This window comes from Mesoplodon mirus, assembly GCF_964341445.2.
Source record: "Mesoplodon mirus genome assembly, chromosome: 7".
Taxonomy (NCBI): domain Eukaryota; kingdom Metazoa; phylum Chordata; class Mammalia; order Artiodactyla; family Ziphiidae; genus Mesoplodon; species Mesoplodon mirus.
This window is the reverse complement of record NC_138983.1, coordinates 97,302,126-97,321,990: the sequence shown is the minus strand read 5'-3', so window position 1 is coordinate 97,321,990 and position 19,865 is coordinate 97,302,126. Positions and strand designations below refer to the sequence as shown.

At 44.9% G+C, this 19,865-nt stretch overlaps 1 protein-coding gene and 1 pseudogene across 2 annotated transcripts in view; both read left to right on the top strand.

Annotated features, from left to right (window-relative positions):
- The window catches only part of LOC309808894 (centrosomal protein of 78 kDa-like), a 981,446-nt pseudogene that overhangs the window by 150,746 nt on the left and 810,835 nt on the right, over positions 1-19,865 (top strand). The window lies entirely within an intron of this gene.
- Positions 1-19,865, top strand: part of LOC309807680 (interferon regulatory factor 6-like) — a 445,413-nt gene that overhangs the window by 7,839 nt on the left and 417,709 nt on the right. The gene's annotated exons all lie outside the window — the stretch shown is intronic.

The window sequence follows — 19,865 nt, the reverse complement described above, 5'->3', positions numbered from 1 at the left end:
GTGCCTCAGGAACACAATACAGCTCTAGGCTTTCCTCATGACCCTCCCTGTGTCACCACCAGGACATCACACACATCCTTACACACACGTTTCAAAGTGGCTTGTCTCCCTTCTAGAAAGAATCAGACTGTCTGCTGCCATCCTTTCTCCATAGCCAGGGCAATTCCTCTTGATCCACCTCCAACGACCCCTCCTCCCCAGGGCAGTCTCAGGTTTCTTCAGGCTCCCCAGTCTCCCCAGGTGAAATGTCCTTGTGCGTCCAGTGCTGTCTTCTCCGTCTACTTCAGTCCAACTGTGTGCCCACAGTTAAGTGTAACGTGTGAACCTGAAGGATGTGAGGATGGCAGGGTCTCTGAGAACACACCCCCAGCCTATATAGGCTTACCTCCTATTGAAGCCATCCTGCAGGCTTGGGCACGGACTACTGCTGCCTGGTAGCCTCAATGAGAAAAGTCGAGACCAGGAGCCAGAGAGCGACCTGCTTCAGCAAACGCTCGGGATCCAAGTCAACGAGGGACACGTTTGAAAGTAAACCGGAAAATGCGGGCTGAACCGTTCTGCGGTGGGGGAGGGGCAGAGGGCACGTGGGTCGGGGTGGGGTGGCGTGTGCTGGGGGGACATTCCACGAGGGCTCTGGCAGGTAGGCAAGAACCGGAAGTTCCTTCCACCTCCCACAGTGGCAACACAATTGGCGTGTGCCTCTTTAGGCAGTTTATAGACTGTTGTTTTGATTCACGGCACCGAGGTTGAGCATGACAGTCCCTTCCTTTCACGTCTCTATCCATCAACCTAGGTTTTTTGTGTTTTTTTTTTGTGGTACGCGGTCCTCTCACTGTTGTGGCCTCTCCCGTTGCGGAGCACAGGCTCCAGACGCGGAGGCTCAGCGGCCATGGCTCACGGTCCCTGCTGCTCCGCGGCACGTGGGATCTTCCCAGACCGGGGCATGAACCCGTGTCCCCTGCATTGGCAGGAGGACTCTCAACCACTGCGCCACCAGGGAAGCCCTGGAGCTTTAATAATGAAGGAAAACTTAAATGATTTGCAACCAATAACTTCATACTAGAGGAATGGTGAGGCAAAATATTGTACCCAGGCACTCGAGAAAGGCAGGCTGCCTTGTTGCTTCCTCCCTTTGTTCAGTCATTCAACCAATTATTTACAAGATTCTCACTCATAATTCTGATACAGTATTTGAAGGACTCTTCTCAAGGCCACTGATACAAAAACTGCACTGTGCAAAAATTAGCCCGTCCCAATTCTGCAATCACCTTTGTAATACTTCAAAATCCTACACCCCACAGACAGAGATAATCAAATTAGCCCAAATGTAACTTGGGAAGACCAGTCACAGAAGGGAGTATCTAAAAGTCCTTTGGATCATGATCTCTGACTATTCCTGCACAGAAGGTGGGGGCGGGCATTGACTACTGAGAAAAAACATCTCTGGACATGCATCACAAGCCTCAGAAGACAGTTCATCTTCCACTCAATCACGAAACATTAAAGAAACGAAGAGATACCATGTTTGTGTCTTGCGGAGTTTTCAAGTCTGCACTTGGAGGCGCTTAGTGCTGTTACATGGGAGGGGTCTTCAGAGGCATCCTGTTGAGTGAGAAATGCTCTAATCTTGCCTTTGACCAGAAAGCGGATCTGATGACTGACGTCTCTTCGGGAAGTATTACAAAGTCAGGGCAGTGAGTCGATCCCGCTACTGTTCTTGTTGTTGTTTTATTGTCAACTGAAATCCTGCAAGATATTATAAAAAAGGAGGGAGGGAAAATAAAATTGTTCCCATACTACCTGTTGAAATTGGCCCAGATGGTCAACTCTTTCTCAAAATTATTTTTTTAAAAAACCCCAAAACCGTACAAAGGAAACACCTGTGAACACTGAGAAAAAATATTCTAGTAGAGTAAATGCGTTGGAAAAACTCTAGGAACGGAGTCAGGAGACAGTATCTTAAGAGTGTTTCCCAGGTCTGAAATTCTTTGCTAGCACTGTTCTTTAACGGAAACTTCAGGTGTGCTAGGAAAAAGGACCTACTGTTTTTTGAAAGGCATTAACAAGAACCAAGGAACGGCAGTCCAAAGGGCATGAAAGTACTTGCCCCAACTTGAGGCTACTGTGCTTACAGCGGAGCTCTCCAGAACTCTTTGTAGCTAAGTGCATGGGTTTCACGAGTGCACATTTCCCAAGAGCTGGTTTTAAGAAGAGACCGTCACGAAGGTTCCCAGCGAGGAGCGTTGCCGGAGAAGTTCCGCAGCTTGCCCGACCCTCCATTTCTGTCCTCTCCTGCAGAGACCTCCTAGGCCCGCGCACCGCGCGCCTGCACGCCCGCCTGTGCACGCCCACTGGGGCGGGGCTCTCGGGCACGCGGACCGCCGTCCTCCAACAGCTCCCGGCGTCTGCTGGGGCAGTTTGCTCCGGAAGACAGGAGCGCATGCGCGAGCGCGGAGGGTGGGGCCCCAATGGCTGTCCGGCGGGGGAGGGGCCTGTCATGGCGGCCTGTAGAGTCAATTCTAGGAATCCTGAGGTAAGGGGTACGGGGACTTTTCACCCCTCAGGTGTCACCGCTCTGCACTGTTGTTCACCCTGTGGGTTATTTGTGCCCTTGTCCATGTAAGGAGACTCCCCACAATGTGGATTCACGCCCCCATAGAGCTCGATTCCCTTGAGATGTTTACCCCAGGATTATTGGCACCACTGGGGGAGCCGGCTGCATGAAGGGTTCAGTGATTGCGGGGCCTACAGTGGGGGCTAAATAGTGTGTGCGAGCTATTAAACAGGTGCCGTTCTAGTCTGCGCGTTGTGAAGAGTACAAAAGCTAGAGGGAAGTTCTTGCGAGTTGAAAACCCTCATCTGGTTCCGAAGGTAGCTCAGGTGATTGGAAAATGAGTGAAGATGGAAGGAACACACTCATCGTTTCACTAGTGTCTTCCTTCTTATCATAAAAACATCAGTCAACACTTATGTTCAAACTGCATTCTTTTGTCGGTGATGCGAGCAACTTTGCTGAATGTGGTAATAAACATGTATTTGTAGTCTGGTGTCAAATCATGATTGATTTGCAAGCATAGATGGGGTCTGTACATATTTAATTGGTTGGTGGGAATCTGATAGGTAGTCAAATGTGTGGGTTGGTTTTGTCCGTGGATATTTGTGTTTGAAGGGAGGTCATGCCTGTGTTTTTGTGAGAGTGTGTAAGAGTGAGTGTTGTATTTGGAGGGTGTTGAGATGTGACGCAGGCATACTCAAGGAGTTGGTGGTTAGGTGTTTGTAATTTGGTGTTTGGGGAATATGTTTACATGTGTTTTTTTCACCCATGAATTTGGGGATTTGTGTGTGTGTAATGGTGGATTTGGAAGGATTATCTGCATATGCGTAAGGGCAATGTCAGGAAAAGTAGTGGTGTATATTACTTTGGGTGTCCAGTCTGTTAATTTTGTATATTTGGGGAATGTAGGCTGATCATTTGTGTATTCAGGGCATGTTGTATGGTTATGGGGTGTTTGTGGGTGTGCATGTTCAGGAGCTGTGTATGTATATTTGGATGTGTAGAGGGCAAGTCTGTGACTATTTTATGGGGCTGGTGGATGTTGAATGTGTAGGTATGTTGTGTTTGTATGATCCTGTATTCTGCAAGATGGCAGAGTTCACTCTGCGTGAGAGGTTGGGAATATGGGGTTATGTATACGCCAGTAGTGTGGTACTGTATGTGTATTTGGAACAAAGGGCGTATAGGGTGACATTATTGCCTATTTGTAGTGTACTGGGTAATTGTGGTTCTATTTGGGACTTGTGGAGAGTTGTGTGTGAAATGAGTTTGTGTGTGTATTCAAGGGGCATGGCCACTTGGAGGAATATTTGCTGAGGCTGTGCATTTGTAATTTTCAGTAGGAGCCTCTTAGGCTTATGTATTTTGGGAAGTGAGTATATGTGTATCTGATAGAGAGGTGGGGTTCTAGGTTTCTACAGGGAAGATGGACAATTGCATTTGTATGTATTAGAAATATGTGATACGGGTATTTGTTAGTACTTGCATATGTGTGAGCTGGCTCCTGATAGCTAGGGATAATTTGATATATGGAAGTTGTTTCATAAATGGTTTGCTGGAGATATTTTCATGTATCTTACTTGTGTATTCTAATCCGTGTGCGTGTCCATCATCAGGTGCATGCATTATCAGAGTTTGTTCATAAGGTATGGAGTTGTTAGGAGTATTCAAAGTGTATTTCTTTGGAGAACGCTAGGGTGTCTATACATGTGTTTGGTAGGAGTAAGAGGTGGTCTGTCTATATATTCAGGGTGAGGGTAGAAATGTATATATACACACACACACACACCTATACAGTTTGTATGTTGGAGTAGTGGTGGGGAGCTTGTATTCTGGAGAGGTAGCATAATGTATAGTGTTTGGGAGGGGATCCATATATTCAGGGGTTAGGAATATTTGCATGTGTGTGTCCATAGGTGTGTGAGAATTGTGTATGTATCTTAGTAAGACTGCAGAGGTTGTCGGTGTTTTTCTGTTTTGAATGTGTCTGAGCATTTGGGGTGTATACTCATGAGTAGTTTGTGGATGTGTGTATTTGTGATTTGTGAGTGTAGCAGGAGGCTTCGAGTCCTCTATGTGTCTATTTCAAAATGTAATGCCTGAAGAATTTAGTGGTGTTGCTTGTATGTGTGTTCTCAGTATTAGTGAGGTGGACTTACATGTACAGTTGACCCAAACATGGGTTTGAACCACACGGGTCCACGTATAGTGGATTTCTTTTTCAGTAACTACTACAGGACTACTACAGGATCCATGGATGCAGAGCCACTGCATGGAGGGTTGGCGCCCTAACCCCCAAGTTGTTCAAGGGTCAGCTGTATTTGATAAGTATAGATTATTTGTGCCTGTGTGTGTTTTTGAGTTCCTGGGGCTTCTGGGGTATGTATTCTGTGGGATGTGAGAGTTTAGTTTGTGTGTTTGGAAACCAGTGGGCTGTGTAGGTTATGTGTGTGTGCAGGAATCCTGCAGTATATGTATTTTAGGGCTGTGGGATTGCATATGGGTCTTTTTTTGGGTTGCACATGAGACAGTTGTGTACTTGGTGACCCTGTGTGCTTAGGTACTCAGTGTGTACATCTGGATGGCATATTGGTTGCACATGTTTGTTTTCAGGCCCATGTTGTGTGTGTATATATAGTTGTGAGAGTGGAATGTGAATATTCAGGGTGAGTAAGGTTTCATCTGTAAAAATTTAGGTAGTAAGAGGTGGTCTGTTTGTGTATTTATTCAGGGTGAGGGTGTGTGTTCAGGATATATATATATATATATATATATATATATATATATATATATATATACAAACACAAATGTATATGTGGTATCCTTTTGGTTATATATCTGTGGTGGGAGTTGAGAGTTCTCCTTGGGGTGTAAGTGGATTCTGTGCACATATTCACAGGAAAAGTTATGGGATGTGCTGGAACTGGTTCATACTGTCTTGGGAGAGTCAATGGTGCATATCTCTTCCCATCTGTGTGTTTAGTGATGTCAGGTGGGTAGCTTGAAATTGGTCATGCTGGGAATATTTATACCATGTAGATACCATAAGTGAAGTCTTTCCCGCCTTTCTCGGAGAGCTTTTTATCAAGCACTTAGCAGCGTACCACTGATGTGCGTGTTTGGATTGTGTATGAATGAAGCAAGAATATTTGGGCATCGGTGGGTATGTATGGGACACTCATGTGAATTGTGAGTGGGGCTTCTGGGGCTATGGGCCCTTGTATATGTGCATTGACCCTGGTAATTGTGAATCATTGCATTGCTCCTATCAGGTTGGTCTGTTCTTTAGGGCCAGAGAATCCCCATAAATGTTGTTGATTCCCAGTAGAAATCATGCAGATGGATACAGGGGTGTCTGTACCTTAGGCAGGTGGACACTCCTTCAGCATTTGTGTGGTCCTAGCGTCTGGGTCCCTAGAAGGGGGCGCCTGGCGGACAGATGGCCATGCAGAGCAGAACCTTCACAGGTGTGTTGTTGGCATGACAGGCAGCAATCAGAAAGTCATGGGGCTTCCTGGATAGGAGGTCAGGTGACCAAGGGTTCTCCCAGGAAAACCCCCTGAGAATCAGTTGGACAGCTACAGGCATTCCTGGCTCTTCTGTGGCACAGCGGACGTGCAAGGACACCCTCCACATGGGGTCCAGAGCCATGTGTCCCTGAGCCCAACTGCCCCAGGGTGGTGGGAACTGTTGCATATCAGGCTGGTCAACTGTATCACTAGGTCTCAACCAACCTGTCTCATGGAAACCTAAGTCCTCACGGATAGGCAGGACCTCTAGGGATCACTGAGCTGACAAGGACAGAGGTAGGGAGGCTTTGTCACTGAGGGAGAGTTGGGGACTGAGACCTGGAGAGCCTGGGGAGTCCCACTCTGAGGAGATGTGGCTCTGATGTTCCCAAACCCTTTAGACATGTTCTCTGTTCTTTTCTGAAGGCTCAAGATGCTTCTAGCAGTGGGAAGCTTATCTCAGTTTCATGTTTCTCTGATAGGATGAACTGACCCTTTTATTCACTCTTCCACATCGAGCTGCAAACCCATCAGAGGGAACCATGTGATCGTTGTAGCCACCAGCTGACCCCACAGCCACCTTGTGCCTCCCTTGGACCCACCCAAGCATTTCTGAGCCTTCTTTATGGTGAGTCTTGTGGCCTTTTCTCCCTCATTGTGACTCCTCCTGCCAATAAAACATGCTGTGAATGTTAACAAAAGGAAACCTGCACTAGAATTGGAGTCTGGAAGGCCCGTAGAGGGAGCTCTCATGCCGTGCCACTCATCATCAATTACCCCAACAGGAAGAGGTCATTTACTGACCCCAAAGAGGAAGTGCAACCACTTTACTACCCCAGCTGGAGGAGGGAAGACTTCCTTCCTGGCCAGCAACAAGAAATAGAAAATAGAAATAGCTAATAGAAAATTCCGCAGTTTAGCCAATGAGACGCCGTTGTCACCTGAAGTTTTACTTTCCTCCAGTGAACTTCCATTTTTTCCCTTGATGATGACTTTCTTTCCTTGTCCCACCCTCCTTACTATACAAGTCTTCTGGGACTTCCCTTGTGGTCCATCAGCCAAGACTCCGCGCTTCCAGTGCACGGGTTTGATCCCTGGTCGGGGAACTAAGATTTCCACATGCCATGTGGCATGGCCAAAAAAAGAGAAAGCCTTCCATGTTGTGTAACCCGTTGGAGTATCTCCCTTTCTATCAGATGAGATACTGCCTGATTCATGAATCGTTTAATAAGGCCAATTTATTCAAAATTCAAAGTAAATCTTCCAATTTACTCCGTTAAATTTTGTTTTTTAATACATTGGGGGCATGCAGAGGTGGCCACTAACAGTTTAATATGTATCCCTCCAGAAATGTTCTGTATAAAAATATGTATGTGCACTTTTCTAAAATCCACTCTTATGATTGCTACTGCTAACAAGATGATTTTATGATTAAATGCTTATCTTTTTAAAAAGAAAAAGGTAAATATATTGGTGGCAGTGATGGGATCTGAAGCAAATTTCTGATTAACATTTTGGGACAAGGAGAAACAGGTGTGGTGCCCACAACTCCTTTGAGTTCACTGTCTTTCTTGCCATTCCTGAAGGTTGTTGGTAAGCTCCTCTTGGTTTGAGCTCCATTCTCTTTGCGTTTGTGCTCCCAATCTAACTGGCTTTCCTTTACAGGGCAGGTCAGTTTGGCTGGTAGAGGATTCTCCTTGAGGCCAAACCCCTAGCCTTTCAGATGGAAATTCCCAGGACACAGTAACATCTCTTGGTTATTGCCAGTATATTTTTGAGTGGTAAACCGTAGCCCCTAATTTTGTTCCCTGGATTCCACACTGGGCACTGCTGACAGTGTAGTCTGCACTTGCCCATCTGTTTGGAATCAGCCCCCAGTTTCCATGCTTGGAGCTGTTGGTGGTGGCTATAGTTCTCCATTTTGTTTGGAATCAGTTTGCAGTCCCCCTTCCTTGGGATTTGCCGTTTGGATCTTTTTCCTCAGTCCAAGGATCCCTGGGAATCGGTGGTGGTGCATACCAGGCCTTCTTTTGTCCAGGACATAGTAACATCTCTTTGTTACTGCTGATATATTAAGGCGCAGGTTTTTTGTGTGTTCTTTTGGGTTGACAAAGGCTAGCTAAGGAAATGAGATCCTTTATCGCCAAAGAGTTGAGAATGCCAGCTTCTGGCACACCTGCTTATTTTATATTTAAGAACTATGGTCCTGGAGGTTGTAGATATTTAGAAAGATGGAAAAATTATACTAATATTGATCTAGAATTACAGTGGTCATTGTGGGGCATGTTCCAGTTAGACAAGATTGTACATTTAAGGAAAACACTAGAGAGCAAGGGTTCACAGATTGCACAGGGAGAATGAGATGCCTGCTTTACTTGGTATGTAAAAGTTTACAGACGGTTTCAAGATTCCAAAATAGCTTCGTTGAGAGACTTAGAACAAAAAGCTAATGAAAAATTAAAGAGACAAAAGGTACCTGAAACAAAAGACCATAGGACGGATGTGACTGCAGATTTAACTCCTACTGTCCCCCCCTTTCCTTTTTCACCTGAGTACTCTTGTTTTACTCATTTTCTGTCTGAAATACTTTTCTATTCCAAAAAGAATATTTAACAATTGCCATTTAAAGTAAAACTACCTGAGATTGCAGGTGAGCCCCCTCAGGTGTCCTTTACCCCTTGGTCAAAGACTGAACTGAGAGCTGTAGTCAAAGAATTCTCTAAACCTTGGAGGAACCCCCAACATTTTTTAAAGACTTCAGAGTCACTGTCAGGGCGTATGTCCCCAAACTGCTAGATCTTTATCCACTTGTACACATGTTGGTAGGACTGGGGGAAGCCCCAGAATGGATGTGGGAAGCAAAATGACATAATCCCTAGGATGATATTCAAGATCCTCAACCTAAAAAGGCTTGCAGAATAACAACTAACCTTTTATAAGCTATTCCTAAAATCTTCCCTGCTCACACTTGGTCTATTATTAATTGGCCTAATAATGATTGATGTATTATTCACTTGTACAAACAAAAGAGGGGTGAATCTGTGGAAGACTTTAGAGCCAGTTTAGAAGCTCTCTTTTTACAGCAGTTGGTGTTCCAAGGAATAAAAAGGCCACTCAGCCTGCTTTAACTGCCCTCTTTGTAAGTGGATTATCTTCTGAGATTAGTGGATTGATAAAAGGGCAGAAAAGAGGGTGGGAGGCTATAGGCCTGACTGAACTCGTGACTATAGCTGAGCATTTTGAAAGGACCTTGGAGCAAGATCACAAACAGAAATCCACCAAGCTCATAGCCTTACAGTTACAACAGCTCTAAGGCAAGGGACACAAAATGACACCTGGGCCTCCCCCATTACAACCTCCTAGGGGTCCATGATCAATTTGATGACCCAAAGTTGATGTTTCATTTGTAATCAGTGAGGACACTGGAAAAAGAGGTGTCCTCAAAAGTCCTATGCAAACTCTTCACAATTGCTCTCATATCTGTCTCAAAGGGAGGGCCCCCCGTGACCCTCTCGCCTAGTTGGCAGAACTCCAGAGGTTCTCTGGTAAACTATTAGCAGCAATGACCTTAAACAGCCCAGAGGAAAATATAATGAAAAACGGCCAAATTTTAGTTGATACTGGAGCTATGCTTTCTACTTTAAACCCCACTCTCATATTTTACTTTGAAATCTACATTAAACTCTAACCCTAACTGTAAACATAATTACCTAACCGTTCAACACCCTACCCCTAGCCCTAACCAGAGCTGTGCTTTCTACTCTAAATCCCACCCTCAAAGAACAACAGGTCCCTCTGAGTAAAGAGGATGTTTCCATAGTGGGAGTACCTAATACAGTTCAGAGAGAATTTTTATCTCAACCAAGATTCCTTTCTGCTATGCAGTATAGCCCCAGTTAATCTATTCAGTAGAGATCTCTTTTCTAACTTCAAAGGGCCAGTACATTTTGCCTCCAGTGGAGATCTCACCTTAAAATTTCCTGATCAACGTGAACCTGATCAGTTATGTTCCTTACAATCTGTCCTGGACCTAAAAGCGGAAGTTCAACAAAAGTTCCCTAATTGGATGGAGATGCCTGCAAATTTGGGGGCTACTTCTGACAGTGTTAACATGAGAAGAATAAAAAAATGCAAACCTATAAAGATTCAGATAGATGTAGCTAAACCTCTCCCTAGGTTTCCTCAACAGCTATTAAAGCCTGCGGTCATACAAGGTCCCATAGCTATTATAGAAGACCTAATTGCCCAGGAGGTAATCATTCCTGTACTCGTCCCTGCAGCATGCCAATCTTGCCTGGTTGGAAACCTGGCAGGATGGCCATTTGTCCAGGACTTGGGAGCTGTTAATAAAAATAGTTTTCCCCTGTTTTCCTGTTGTTCCAAACCTAGCCACCCTTGTGTCACAAGCTTGAACTGACTTGAAATGGTTTACAGTTGGAGACCTTTGTTCACCTTTCTTCAGCATCCCGGAGACCCAACAGCCAATATCTACATGCCTTTACTTGGAACAATCAACAATATACCTGCACTTTTATGCCTCGAGGGTTCACTGGGACTCCTTCTTTTTTCCTCCCAAGTACTTCACCAAGATTTAAGTACCCTCTAGTTCCCTGAGAAATCAGCCTTTTTACCATATGGAGATAACCTCCTGCTGTACTCAGCTACTGTAAAGGTTCCATAAGGCATTCATAAAAGATTCCATTTATTTGCTGCAACAGTTAGCTGAGAAAGAACACAAAGGAAAAATTACAATTATCCGTAGACGCTGTTCATTACCTAGGACGTAATCTAAGCACTGAAGGAATTCTGCTATCTCCAGAGAGAATTAGGCTGATACAGGAACTTCCTAGACTCACAACTAAGTGCTAGCATTGTGGATTTCTAGGTTTAGCTGGTTATTGCAAGCTCTAGGTTCCAAATTTTTCTGTTACCTCTTCCACTCTGTGAACTTATTAAAGATTTGGTTCCTGAAGCCTTTGCTTGGGAAGATAAACACAAGCAGGTTTTTATAAGGCTAAAACGAGCAGTGCAGGAGCTGCCTGCCTTAGGGTTGCCCAAATGATCAGGTTCAGGTTGATCCGGAAACTTTTTTTTTTTTTTTTTTTTTTTGCGGTACGCGGGCCTCTCACTGTTGTGGCCTCTCCCGTTGCGGAGCACAGGCTCCGGACACGCAGGCTCAGCGGCCATGGCTCACGGGCCCAGCCGCTCTGCGGCATGTGGGATCTTCCCGGACCGGGGCACAAACCCGTGTCCCCTGCATCGGCAGGCGAACTGTCAACCACTGCGCCACCAGGGAAGCCCGATCCGGATACTTTAAGGTGAGATCTCCACTGGAGGCAAAGTATATTAGCCCTTTTAAGTTCGAAAAGAGATCTCTACTTAATAGATTAACTTTAGGTTATTCAAAACCTTTTACTTTATTTGTGCATGAAAGGCATAATCAGGCCGTGCAGAGCTGTGTGAGCATGGTAGTAAACACAGGCCCATTGCCTGTTATAGCATACAACTTGATTCAGTTGCTTTTGCCCGTCTCAGGTGTCTTAAGGTTATAGCCGCAACTGCAAATTTAGTGGAAGCCTTGGCAGATTTGACTCTAGAAAATGAAGTTTATTTGCAAACTCCACACCTTGTCCACAGTCTTCTTAACGCTGAATTGACAACATTTCTCTGCAAGTATCACTAGATTAACTTCCTGTGAAATCCTGCTTTCACCACCTCATCTTTAAATGTCACAACGTTCTCAATCCTGCTACACTACTACCTCTGTCTCACAAAGGTGAGGGCCGTGACTGCCAGGTAACAGTGTCCCATGGGAATTCCCTGGTAGTCCATTGGTTAGGACTCCGAGCTTCCACTGCAGGGAGCGCGGGTTGGATCTCTGGTCGAGGAACTACGATCCCACGAGCCACATGGCACGGCCCAAAACAAAAACAAAACAAACAGAAAACAGTGTCCCGTTTTGTGAGTAAAGATGTTACCAAGTAAAGATGTCCTGAGTAAAGATGTTACCAAGTCCAAGCTTGCTCTGCTTGCCGCACGACAGGCCATAAATCGGAGATGAGGTGTTGAGGCAAGGAATATGAGTTTATTCAGAAAGCCAGCAGACCGAGAAGATGGCAGAGTAAAGTCTCAAAATAACCATCTTATCGGGGTTTGGGTGCCAGTTTCTTTTATAATACAGAGATGGGGAGGAGATGAGGAGGTAAAGTAAGAAGGCCATAAGTTTTGCGAATAGCCCCTGGAATGGCCAGCCTCGGGGAGGAGATGTGTTAATTTCTTCTTAATTGTAGCCATCCACAGGTGGAAGGAGTCCATATGTTTCCCTGAACAAAGGCACTTTGGTTTAACATTCAGACAGAGGGACAGGGTTCCCCGAGGCAGGCCATTATGTACAGGTACAGACAATATCCTTTTAGTGAACAAAAGCAGCAGAAGGCAAAGGTTAAAGTAAAAGGAACAGATCCAATGTGGAGTCCGATATGGCTCTTCCCTGTTACAATTCGTTACTGTCAATGTCCATTCCACAGTCTTGTGGATAAAAGGGGGTGACGGCCCTTCTAATTGCTTCATCAGATGGATCTTTCCGGGAGTGTCCACCATTGGTGCCAGTGTTCCAAACGTTGGGTTTTTGTTTTTTTTTTGTTCCTCTCTGGAAAGTGTGTCCTTTACACCTGTAGCCTTAAAAAAATATTCTCAGCCTAAAAGTTGAGAGTTACGATCTCTTTGATGGGAACTTTGAGGGCTTCAAGCCTGGGAGGCAGCATCTCAAGTTAAGGAATTCAGCACTTTTCTATGGACGGGAAGATGCAAGAGTCTGGGCTCACTGAAGTCATTCATTTGATATGTGCCTCAGCTATCCGGGGCCTGTATCCTATATTCTCATATCCTGAGTTTCGTCAGGGCTCACCGGCTCACGTTGGGGGGCTGCAGTCGCTAATGACTGATGTGTCAGGAAATATTCCATTTCTCAGATCCTCTTCTCTTGGTCAGGATTTTGACCCATATTTGGGAGACATTTCAGGATCAAATTTTGTCCCACAGCGCTGGGAGGCTCATCCCTGGTCAGGGGAGAATTCTTGATATGCCACTCCAGGTGCTAGTCTTTGGATTAGGCCCTATTGCTAATTAAAGATCTTCTGGATCCTCTATCTAATTATGATCCAGGAGACATTTTCCCTTGTTGCTTCCTCCTGTACCTAGAATCACACTATTACAATTATTTCATGTTATAAATGTGGTCTATTTCCTCAAGATGTTTAGCCATTGAAGTATTGTTGGAGGCCTGGTTCCATACTGGGTACTGTAAGAGACACCAATCTTATAAAGTAGACAGGATATAAGTAATGCAGCTAGTAACGTTAACAAAGACACAGTACAGCAGGGAGACACAAAGAGCAAACAATCTGGAAACAAAGAACAATGATCAGTATAACTACTTGTAATCCAATTGCAATAGCGAGCGACCAGAGGTACCCTAACTGATTTAGTGAGCCATCCGCTGTTTCAGTGTACCAGCGGTGCGGACTTAGACGTGCATGGCTTAATCTTGGAGACAAGCATATGCTACTGGCAGGATCACCCAGGTAGAGAGAAAAAGATAAATGTTTCAATTCTGCTTACAAGGGTATAATTTAACAAATGACTGTAAATCATAATGAGTTTAAGGGGAGCGTTTTGCTTACACCTGGAAAACACAGATTGAAAACAGTCATTTTTCAGATAGAAACCATAAAAATTATAACCATAATTATAACCAAAATTATAACCAAAATTATAACCCTTTTACCCAGGCATGTGCAACTAATCGTTTTTGTTAACAGCTTTATGAAGCCATCAGGTTTCCCATTAGAATTCTTCAAGTTCTTACCCAGTTCACCTTTATGGTTTGAAAATCAGAAACTTGTATTTATGCAAAGGTCCTTTCTATAAATCTTGTTGAAGAGGAAGCATTTTTGCAAAGGCATCAGAGTGAAACCATGACTGTGTACAATGGTGAAAGACTTAAGAAGGCACGTGTAAATCTGATTACAGTGCAATTGAGAAAGTAACGTGGTTACTGCGGTGACATGCAACACTTTCAGCTAATAAAGAGAATTCTGACTGGTAACATTTTACCAGGACATAGCAAATTTTAGGAACTCCATATAATCTGTAGAATACCTGTGTCATTTGGCATACAATAGAACCTAAGAAGATTTATTGCTTATTTGACAACACTTCCCGTGTCATTCAACCTAATTAGTTAATATGTCTCTTGGGGTGTTTCAGGGGCCCTTTGAAGCACCCCAAAGTTAGCTAGAGGTCAAAGGAACTTCATTATAATTTGAGTTGGGAAGTTTTGTCAAAAAAATAAGAAAAGGGTTTAAAACAGATAGGATGCCATGTCACTGTGAAACAATAGTTATTCACTTAGCCAAAGTAACAATAAAAGATTTCAAAGGCAAGTACAGAACAGATCTCTTAAAAGGTAGAAAAACTTAAAATCTGGTATCAAAGGCAGTCCAAAATCTTAAGAAACCTTGTCTTCTTAACAGAGAGAAAAGCGAAATTCAAGTTGTGCACCAGCTTACTTTTAAAATGTATTTACCCAATTAAACTTATTTTAAACTTAGTCCTGACCACGTACAGAACTCTTTTTTTCAGGGTCCACTTTCCATAAACCTTCTGTCACTTACTTTAGCACAATTCTGACTTTCAAGTGGTCAAATATCTGGAGAGATTAATTTTAGATAGACCTTCCTATAAGTATTTTAAAAAGTTCACCTAAAGCTCTTACCTCATTTGCATTTTCTTTCCTTAAAAGTTTCTTCACATCAAGTTATTTCCTTGCTGACAAATTTGCAACAGATATAACAAGATTTTATTTAGCTTATATTAAACCTAGGCACAATAAAAGTATTATACTTAATGTTGATGACTCTAACAGCATGTCTATATTAATTAGATCAACAAATGAACGTTAATACCAGGTCTTAATTAATACTGAATATTTCCCAGTTCACATGAACCTGAAGCTCATGTAGCTCAGTTTCTCTTGTATTTAGAATAGTTTGGTGTGTAAGTGCTTACTTTTCTTTAAGCCAATTAAATAGAGCTCATCCACAAATCAACCTCAGCAATGTTATCCAAAGACAAAGACACATACAAGGACACAAACATACAGAGACGTCATGGTTGTCATTTCAGAATTTCAGCACTGAGTCAGGTACAGCCATGTGAAGCCCATCAGTTTACAAAAAGAGGTTGGATTCAAATTAGGTTTCTGGCAGATGGAACAAATCCAACTCACTTGTCTAGATGGCTGAATTTTTACAGAAAAGACACTTAGGTTTTTTATTTATCCTTGATAAGTCAGTTTCTAAATTACTTTACCCTCTTTCAAAAAGGTGCATTTTAGAAAGATGGCAGAGATGAGAGTTCCTGAGAAGACCAGAAAGGACATTTGCATCTCAAAGATACAGGCAAGTTTTTCCTAGGATGACTTTGTTTCCCCTTTGTTTAATATTTACAAGCCTCTTAAGATAAACAGGGAGGGTTTGGGGAGTGGTATCTATTGGAGAGTCAATCAACTCGTTCCCCACTGTCAAAGTTCCCTGGGGCTCCTGTGGGGAAATTAGAATCGGACGCCTCAAGGCCAAGGGAGTCCCCTGGCCTCTTATAGGATGTCCGCACAAGGGAACTTGCCCTGCTGTGGATGTGGCTCCCAGTCCAAATTGGGTGGCTTGTGGAGTCTTAGATGGTGATACTAAATCAGGCTCCTGTCCTCTGGGGGTTAACACAGAAACTTCTATTTGATCCCCGTGGGTAGGGGAAACAGGAGGTGGTGAATATGATGGCGGCATGGGGGGAGGGTGGGCAGGTGGAACAACTGCCGGTGCAGCTTGCTGTTTTGCAAAACACTTCTAACTGCGAGATCCTATAAAAATTGAGTGAGCCATTTAGGGGCTACCGCCCTTGTGATCCTATATTTTGGGTCCACACCCTATTACAATAGTATACATGTCTTTCTTAGTCATAGGCTCAGGGCTATGTTACACCCATTTATCTACTATAGGCCCCACCCAAAGGGCTCTCCTTCAGGGTTGATGGAGTATTTCCCATTTTGTACACCCAAACGCAAAAGACGCAAACAAAGTCTGGCATCAGTGCACACAAAACCAAGACCAAAACCAAGGAACCAGTTCCCAAATCGGTTCTGAGGGGGTGTAGTGGTGTCGAGAGCAGCCGTCTGGTGCAGAAGCCCACAGGCAGCTAGGAGGAGCTGTGTTAGTCCAAAGGGTCCGGGACACATAGTCCATTCTCAGCCCAGAAGGAGCAGCCAGGGGGAACCAGTGGGAGGGCTTGACTAATTGAGCTTTGTGCCTGCTATAAAGCTTATTGTTTAGCTCTTGGCCAGTAAACTATGGAGGGTTTGTACGTGGCTGCATAAATGGGTCTAAGAATGATGGACAAGTGTGGTATTCGTTGCCTCCAAAGTGTGGAGAGACCTAAGTAAGATGTGTTGGGCTTGCTATAGTGTGTTGGGGGGCTGAATAGTTAACAGCTGAGGTTTAGCTGCAAAAGGAATTAGCTGGCTTTTAGAGGATCAGTTAATGCCCAGAAATTTAGTAGTTGTGGACAGCCCTTGAATTTTATGTGGGGCAATAAATAGCCCACCTGTATGTTATAGATGGGTCATCAACCATGTTAGGGCCTTGTGCACCAGTCTCCTGAGGGGCTGTGGATTAGAACCTCAGTATAGTGCCAGACGGTGCAAGGGGACACCAGGTCTTGCCAGCAAAGACTGTGGGCAATAGCTGGGCTGTTAAGATAGCCAGTAGGCAGACAGGTTAAAACATACTGGGTGCTTTCTGAAGTAAAAGTAGACTGCAGCTGGGACTCCTTAATAACTGGTACTGAATAGAACATAATAGCTAGATTGTCACAGCAAAGTAATTCCCTGGAGCCCTTTGGATATCCTTAATGAACTGGACAGTGTTGGAAATGGGAGCCTTAATAGTGGGGATCAGCACTTATATTTCAGTAGTTGATTATAAGTCACCACTCATTAATAGCAGGCTTTAATAGCAGCCAAATGGGGAAATTGAAAAGGAGAAATGGTGTGTTTAATGACTTCTTCTTTTCCTAAAATCTGAATTATGGGCTGCAATCCCACAGCCCCCTGTCATACATGTTATTGGGAGATATTTACTGTCTTAGGTGGCAGTCTTATGGGCTCCCAGTTTCAGCTTCCACCAGGAAGGCCAGGAATTTGGGTTTGTTCCAAATGGCGTTGCAGTACATCAAGGCATCCATAGCTGTAACGGGAAAGGGTAGGGCCAAAGGGGCTACCACCACTAAAAGATTTTTAATAAAGATTGTTTCAATAGTGACATTCAATGGAAGTTGAATGCTTTCTACTCCCCTGACTACTATGCCTTGTAATCTAAAGTGTGGCCCTTGCTTATAATTGGAGGGGTTCCCAGGAGGCACTGTAATTTGAGCTCCCGTGGTCAATGAGAGCCATAAGAAAATTTGTTTATGTGTGTCCCAAGGAAAATTAGAGAAGTATATGGGCAAGTGTCCCAGAGGAGGGCCACGCTCCAGGGATCTGCCAGGTCCCTAAGGCAGAGGTGTTGGCAGAGGTCAGGGTACAGGATTCGGAGAGGTGACAGCTACCCATCACTCCAGTCTCCTGAAGAGTCTGCAGCGCCTGAGCAAAAATTTCTAACTTGTGCTTGGGCGGTCTCAAGTTGACATCATTAGGGACCCCCGATCTCCAGAGCTGCCAATACAGGGAGGTCTGTTAGTCATCTCATGAAGGATGGAGCTGTGTGATGGCACCACCCCTTGGTGGAGATCAGTAAGGGTCCCAGAAGTCCCTATATCCCTTAAGGGTCCTCTGCTGGGTTCCTGGCCAATGGGGCAGCAGGGCCCATGTGCCTTTACCGGCAAGCGAGATTTGGGGCTTCCGAAAACTTATCTTTTTCGTATCCAGATACAACATGGATGCAGCCCCACGCCTGTTGGACTGTATCTGCCGTTTCTTTGAATCGTAACCGCGTGGCTCTACAATTAGGGGGAGCACCCTTCTCCCCCTTCCCTTGGACACATGTTTTCTAGAAAAATTTGCCTTTCAACCATGGTATAGTTACATGTCTCTGTTTCTTGTTCATGCTGGTCATCTGATGTTTTGGTGCAATGGATGGTGACAGGGAGCACCTGGAATGGAGTTTCCTCTTCCTGACTCCTATGCTGCCACTTCCTGTTTAGGGTGTCCCAGTCAGCCTGGGTGGGGTCAAGGGATGATTTGCAACAGCAGCAAGAAATGCAGCAACATAGGAGGCACTTACCTCAGCGGCATTTGCCCGTTCAGGGTACCGTGATGCCCCTGGTACAGCTGCCTCTATCATCGGTTAGGGCTGTGTGGGGAACTCTTGGATGTATGTTTAGGGCATAGGATGGTTTGGGGTAATAGTAAAGCTGTGTAGAGACTGTGTATGTGTGATCTGGGGAGAGATGAGGGGCGTGAGTGCCTTTGTGAGTGTACGGTTGGTGTAGCATGGTGTGGCTGGGTGGTGGGCGGCTTCTGGGTGTTTTGAGGCTACGTGTGCAGGCATTTGAGAAGAGGTAGGGGTGTGCATTTTAATGCTTTGTGTGTTGGATCTGTGTGTATTCAGAGTGCAGGGGTTATACACATGCTCATCCTGTAGGGTAAGAGTCCAGGGAGTGTATTTTTGATGTGGAGGAATTTGCAGAGATTGGGGTTGTCAGTGTAAATTGGGGCTGCCAGCTGTGTGTGTATAATCAGGGGATGTGACAGAGGCTGTTTATAGTATTTCAAGAGGGAGATGGGTGTATGTTTGTATTGGGGGTGTGAGGTCATGGTGTGTTCTGGGGGGAGTATTTAGGAGAAGGTTGGAAACATTGTGTCTCTCTGATGGTATTTTGTGTTTGTCTCAGCTTCTGAGGCATTGTACATACGTGGATGTTGACAGCTGTGTGCGGACTGTATGTGTTCTGTTTGGATTTGGGGGGTTGTGTCTTCTATTAAGAAGTATGTGAGTTTGGTTTGAATATATTTGGCTATTGTTGAAGGGTTTGTGTGTTTGCATTGAGGGGTTATATGGGGTTGGGTGGATTTTTGTGGGGTATGAGGATTTAGGTGTTTGATTATCAGGGGCCGTTGGGGGTGTGATTTTGTATTCAAGACTGTGGCTGTGGTTTTATTGGGGTTTGTAGTGCATGTATATTGGAGCAGGAGGGTTCTGGGCACACAGGCATTTGCTTATAAGTAGGGAGTTTGTGTGTTTGAGGATGTTTGGAGCTCTGTGGGGCTCTGTGATGGTGGCACAGGTGACTGTGGGCAGGTGGAGTGTGTGTTGGGCTGGAAGGGAAACTCGAGGGCCTGTTGGGGACTGTGAGGCACCCATGTGAACTCCCACGTGGACTGACCTTTGTTCCTTCTGATCTTCTGTGGCTTGTCCGCATCCTGATCTTCTGTGGCATCTACTCCCCTGGAGTGGTCAGCGATACTCTGCTCATTCTTAGCCAGATGAGTCAGGAAATGTCACTTCCTCTGGCAGCTGGATGTGCCTCTTGCAAGTGAGTGGTCCTGGAGTCCAGGGTGCAGGACTGGTGGACAGATGCAGAGTGAAGCTGATTCCCCCATGAGCCCTCTCCTCAGTGAGGTGGCCAGGAGGTCAGGGCTGTATCTCCAGAAGGTCAGACCTGGCCAGTCCTCTCTAGAATGTGCTGGAGCGGCCAACTCGTTGAACGCACCCTGCCAGGAGATAAACAGACCCTGAGGACAATTCCTAAGG